Source organism: Asparagus officinalis, chromosome 5 (assembly GCF_001876935.1).
Source record: "Asparagus officinalis chromosome 5, Aspof.V1, whole genome shotgun sequence".
Lineage (NCBI taxonomy): Eukaryota > Viridiplantae > Streptophyta > Magnoliopsida > Asparagales > Asparagaceae > Asparagus > Asparagus officinalis.
Genome location: NC_033798.1, coordinates 114,350,995 through 114,358,018, shown reverse-complemented (window position 1 = coordinate 114,358,018; position 7,024 = coordinate 114,350,995).

The window sequence follows — 7,024 nt, the reverse complement described above, 5'->3', positions numbered from 1 at the left end:
GGGATTGCTGGTAGAATAGCTGTAGGTGCGACCTCTGGGGGTCTCTCACTGATAGGAACTGCTGGTATCCCCTATGGCTGATCTGCTGGTGGTGGTGGTGGTGTCGGTGGTGCGATATGACTCGCCACAAGCTCCTCAATCGCTGCCATCCTACTTACGATAGGAGCCATGAGATCAATGAGGTACTGGGGAGCTTACTGCGGGGTGCGATATGACTCGCCACAAGCTCCTCAATCGCTGCCATCCTACTTACGATAGGAGCCATGAGATCAATGAGGTACTGGGGAGCTTACTGCGGCTCAGGTGGTGCCTGCTCCTAATCCGGTGGAGCCTGTTGTGACTCTGCCTGAGTGGCTCTGCGAGTGCGAGGTCTGCCACGTCCTGCCATTTCTTTCTGGTCATAAGCAAAATAAAAGTTCATGAGTCAAAGTAGACATATATACATACGTAATATATCACAATATGATTTTTACATCATATAGTATTCACGCATACACTTTAAGCAAAAATAGTTGTCATAAAAAAAATCTCAAAATTTTAAGATATACGCATATACCGTCCTCACTCATACTAGGAACTCCTTATCGGACTCTATACATGAATCCTAAGAAACTCTAACCTAGCTCCACGACTCGACACAGGATGATCCTAAGGATATTAGAACTAGAGCTCTGATACCAACTGTGACGCTCCTAGGTTCACATAAGGCTGTAGTCCGAGGTGAAACCAGATATGTTAAATCTGTCATGCACCACACCGTGTAATAACATGTTTTACCATCACAATTACTATCTCTCTAGTGGAATCAACAACAGGTGTAGGTACAAAGCAAGTAAAAGATTTTACAACAAATACATGATGAAATGATAGATCAACAACAGGTGTAGGTACAAAGCAAGTAAAAGATTTTACAACAAATACATGATGAAATGATAGATCTCTGATTAATACCTCTCATCAACCAAATAAGCTGGAATACATAGTCAATGTCTGAAATGAATAATAACAATCTAGAGATCTCAACATGTCTCAAAATACAAAACATCTGATACATGAAGTAAGGCACACAACCTTTACAACTCTAGAATATAAATCTCTCAAGTCTAAAAATATCTCGAGTGGAGTACAAAAATGAAATACATCTAATAAGAGGATAAACAGCGCTAATAAAAATCGCCCTCAACCTACGACTCTCCGGGCTCCGGGCTCGTTACCTGAAAGGGGGAGGGACAACGAGCGTCAAAGCGCTAGTGAGCAACATCACAACCAACCCCAAGGGATAGGGCTCATTGTATATAAAAATATAGTTAATATATAAAAATATAAAATCATTTGTACTAACAATAGTGGGTTTAGTACTTAGGAAATTATAACACAAGCATAGGTACGTCGAGCGAAATAATCCAAACAAAGAAACCCTCATGTATATACCTTGTATCTCAAATTGTAAATCCCTAAATACTAAACCCGAGGTTTAACACAAGAAACAATAAAGAAAATAAAACAAATCCATCTCTACCGATACAATTTAAACCTGTCAAAGCTACAATAAATGTCATGTCCAGCCTAGGTAGCTATCATGTCCCAGCCTCATATAATATGTCGTGTTCCAAACTCGGTTAAGAAACATACTCAAGGTTTAGCAATTATCCAACATAAGACTGTAATGGATTATAGTCCAACACGAGGACTTTAATGGATTATAGTCCAATACGAGGACTTTAATGGATTATAGTCCAACACGAAGACTTTAATGGATTATAGTCCAACACGAGGACTGTGTATATGAACCATGGAATACTAATAGTAAAGGTATACATATTCTACTCTTGTACATGCCTCGCTGTACAGATCTAAGCTTGTGTCAGAAAAGTCATCTTATATGTGTAGATGAAATCATAAATACTGCAATTTAATACCCGATAAACAAGGCAGCTTCTCATGTTCAACAAAAGATAAACAAAACCCTCGATCATATATGAACACTGTATGAAAGTATAAGCATAGTAGGTGATCAAGCAGAAACACAAACGAAATAGGAAAAACTCCGATGAGTCAACTCATGATCAGCTATGAGTCGACTCATGACTCATGGGTCGACTCATAAACTGACGAGTCGACTCAGCAGACGCTTATGAATAACAGGAATTGACTTCGTGAGTCGACTCATGACAGTCATGGGTCGACTCAACCTGATGAGTCGACTCATGATGAGTCATAACTCGACTCACGAGATGAAAACTGGATATTTCACAACTGCAACTCGTCATCTCGTTCCATACTTCCACTACACTGATTTACACCTCCATAACTATCAATTCTAAACTATGAGACTGTGAAAAAAATTCATATCTAGCATGAGAAACGAACACTTGCATGTTAGATCTAACATTTAACCCCTAAACATGAAAGATGGCATTTAAACAAATAAAACTCATATTTTCATTTCTTTAAATAAATTCCCAGATATGGGTTTTCATCAAAAACTCGTTGGTGGGGATTTTAAAATCTGAAACACATGATTTCTAGCATTTACACTAATAAGAACATTGATTTATACTTGAAAATAAGTCTTAGGCTCAATAAAACTCATGAAAAATATTTATAAACTGATAAAAAACATGGGAGAGAGATTGGGCGAGATGCTACTCGTCTCAGATGTGTTGAAGAACGATTCCCCTCACTGCAAACCACAAGGAACTGCTGAAATCCCCCAAAATCTCCCAAAAACACCAAAAAACAAACTAGGGTTTTGAAGGGGAGAGGAGGCTAGGGTTTCTCTGGGGAGAACTAATGAAAAGAGGTGTTTTCGGGTGGAGGAGAATATATATGAACAGTTAAAACCCGACCCGAAACCTGAACAAACCAGATTCACAAAAACCAAAAAACCCTCGATGAGTCGACTCATGACTATCATGAGTCGACTCATGACTCATGGGTCGACTCATAAGATAATGAGTCGACTCAACAGAGACTTATGACAATGGGAGTTGATATCATGAGTCGACTCATGACAGTTATGGGTCGACTCATGAGCTAAAAACCGAGTTCTTACGACTCTGCTGCACATGATTTGCAAATTGCAAACTCAACATCATAACTGATGCATATATACATTCTCATAAGCTCAAAACACTAGTTTTCATGCACAACCATGTCTTAAAGATATTTTTCATAAATAAATATTATTTTTTATTAATAATGACATATATAAATTATCAAAATCTACGGGGTCTTACACTTTGTGTGCAGATTGCTTAATCATCCTAAGTCCAAAGCCAGGCATAAAGTCGAAGAAGAAAGCGATCACTTGCAAACTACGTGACTTTACTTGACTGTGTGATATTTAACATCAACAGAGGTCTAACTTGAAAATCAAATATTCTATTTGGTTGATTTTCTAGAACGAAAGATAAGAAAATAAGGGGAGGAAACCATATAAAAGTTGATTTCCACTCATTTCCTTAAAAAGTTATGAAATGAGCTTTCTGAAAAATGAGACACATCATCTAATAATATAGTGACAACTCATCTCATCTCATTTCTTAGTTTTAAGAAATGAATCAAACAAAGGAAAAGAGACTATTATAGAAAATAGATTTCTTTTATGTTTTAAGTCTAACTTGAATATATGAGAAAAATGGAGAAACTTGGTACCAAGTTTCTTCAAGCAACTTAGTAGTGATGTGGCTTAATCTTATCCCTACATCTACATTGGAGTTGGTGAAGGGTGGTTGAGGTTCTATCTTCAAAGTGTGATGTAGGGACAAGATTAGGCCACATCACTACCAAGTTGTTTTAAGCAACTTGGTACCAAAGTTCTCCATTTTTCTCTGAAATATATATATATATATATATATATATATATATATATATATATATATATGATATATATATATATATATATATATAATATATATACTATATATATATATATATATATATATACAGCACGAAGAGAGAGAGAGAAAACTTCTATGTAACTTTAAGTGCGACGATCACTAACTTTCTTATGTCTATGCATGAACACCTGATTGCCAAGCTACCATTGCTGGATGATCCGCCCCTCCATGTACTTGATCTGCACATATTCTAAAACCCCAACACACCAAATTTTGGGGTGAACCCGTCAGTGATTTGATCCTCCGTCGGATGCCATGTAAAAAGTTTTATCTCATTCAAACCCGGTTAAAAATTAATTATGACGTGCGATAAAGGTCAAACCACGACGTTTATTCACACCAAATATTGACGTGTTTGGGTTTTAGAATTACGTAGATCAAGTTCAAACGGATCGCGGATCATCCACAATGTCTCTCAATCAAGCCTGATCATCCACATGACTAAGTAAACTTAGTGGCACGTTCACTTAAAGTTACATAAGTTTCTATATACTATATATATATATATATATATATATATATATATATATATAATATATATATATATATATATATATATATATATACTTTATATATATATATATATAATATACCTATAAGAGACGAGCAAGAGACTAAGACACGATGAGAGCAGAGGCATGAGATTGAGAAACTCTATGTCAACTTAAGTGGACGGTCCACTTATACTTCTTAGTCATTTGATTGATCACTTGATTGCAGCTATCTATTGTGGATGATCCGCCTCCGTGCGAAATTGATCGGCCATTATTTCTAAAACCCTAACATATCAAATTTAGGGTGCAACCCGTCGTGCATTTGACCCGCCGTCAAGCCATGCTTAAAAACAAGTTTTTTTTATTCAGGATTCGAAACCGCTTAAAATTAATACGGAGTGGATAAAGCCGTCAAACACGACGGTGTTCACCCCAAAATTTGATGCTGTCTTGGGTTAGAATATAGTAGATCAAGCTTCAATGGAAAGCCGGATTCATACCATAATGCTAGTCTCAATCAAGTGATCATCAATGACTAAGACCTTAAGCTGGACATTCACTTACAGTCTTACATAAGTTTTTCTATATATATATATATTGTATATACATATATATAATATAATATATATATTATATATATATATATTATATATATATAGAGTAGAGAGAGAGCAGGAAGAGAGCAGATATGCCCGAGAAAACTATGGCTACCAAGTTCTTTCAATTGAACTTTCGGTAGTTGAGGTGGCCCCAAATCACCCCCCTACATCACCACCTTAAAAATATAGATCTTTTAAAAAGGTAGGCTTGAGGCTCCTCTTCAAGCGTAGTGATATAGTCGATGGCGGATGACCACCTCACCTACCAAGTGTCAATGAAGCAAACTTTCGGCTACCATAGTTTCTCCATATTCTCATAATATATAGAGATATGGAGAAACTTGGTACCAAGTTCTTTCATTGAACTTGGTAGTGAGGTGGCCAAATCACCCCCCTACATCACACCTTAAAAATAGAGCATCTTTTTAAAAGTAGGTGAGGCTCTCTCTTCAAGGTGTGATGTAGGGATGGGGATTTGACCACCTCACTACCAAGTTCAATGAAGAAACTTGGTACCAAGTTTCTCCATATTTCTCATATATATGAGAGATATGAAGAAACTTGGTACCAAGTTCTTTCATTGAACTTGGTAGTGAGGTGGCCAAATCACCCCCCTACATCACACCTTAAAAATAGAGCATCTTTTTAAAAGTAGGTGAGGCTCTCTCTTCAAGGTGTGATGTAGGGATGGGGATTTGATCACCTCACTACCAAGTTCAATGAAGAAACTTGGTACCAAGTTTCTTCATATTTCTCATATATATGAGAGATATGGAGAAACTTGGAACCAAGTTCTTTCATTGAACTTGGTAGTGAGGTGGCCAAATCACCCCCCTACATCACACCTTAAAAATAGAGCACATGTTTGAGCGACATTATATATATATATATTAATGGGTATCATTGTCATAGTAGGAGATTTCCTCATTGACGCCTCTAAAATCACATGATTGAGCGACATTATGGATGATCCGCTCCGTTGAACTTGATCTACATATTCTAAAACCCCAACACACCAAGTTTGGGGTGAATCTGTCGTCGTTTGACCCTCCATCGAGCCATGTGAAAAGTTCTATTCATTCAAAAACGTTAAAATTGATACGAGTGGATGAATGGTCAAACGAGCACATGTTTACCCCAAACTTGGTGTGTTGGGGTTTTAGAATATGTAGATCAAGTTCAACGGAGCGGATCATCCACAATGTCGTTTAATCATGTGATTTTAGAGGCGTCAAGGAGGAAATCTCCTCCTATGACAATGATACCCATTAATCTTTTTCATATATTATATATATATATTATATATATATATATATATATATATATATATTAAATTAAGCGAAGATAGAGGCGACAAAGCACCAGCCTGTATCTATCAAATACAATATAATCAGGAGCTGTAGAGATAAGACTGCATTAAGTGCTCTAGAGCTACACAAAAGCCTATCTTCAATTAAGGCCAAGCTGGGCTGATGAAAACCATCTGACAAGTTAACATAACAAAGCTTCACATATTCAGCAAGATTCAGCAGCAGCACTAAAGAGACGCTATGAGTTTCTTTTGAAAAAAAAAAATTAAAAAATTGGAGTTGTTTTGCGCCGGGGGGAGGGGGGGGCGGCGGCGGGCGTGACAATCCAGAGGCGGATTGCAGAGGGATTTGTCGGAAACAGCCCAAAATTTACAGTCGAACAAGTATCCCAGTTTGTTCTTGATAATCATATTTACTCATGCAAGCCCTCTATAAAATTTGAAGACCCACACTCTATAATCGGTTGGGTCCCACAATATATCGGTGGGAGACCCACTTTTGAGTGGAGAGGAGACATAAAGCACAAAGGCCGACTTGTATCGCGAAAGATCATCAAAAGGAAGATCTACATGCACCCTCTATTGCTGGTGTGGGTGAGGCACCCACTTTTGATCATCTTTTGTTTTGATTAAGAGTTATTATTGCCTGCCATTTGCTTGTCCTAACTGGGCCCATTTTATGCTTTTCTTTTCTTTCTTTTGTGTGTGTTTTTTATTTTT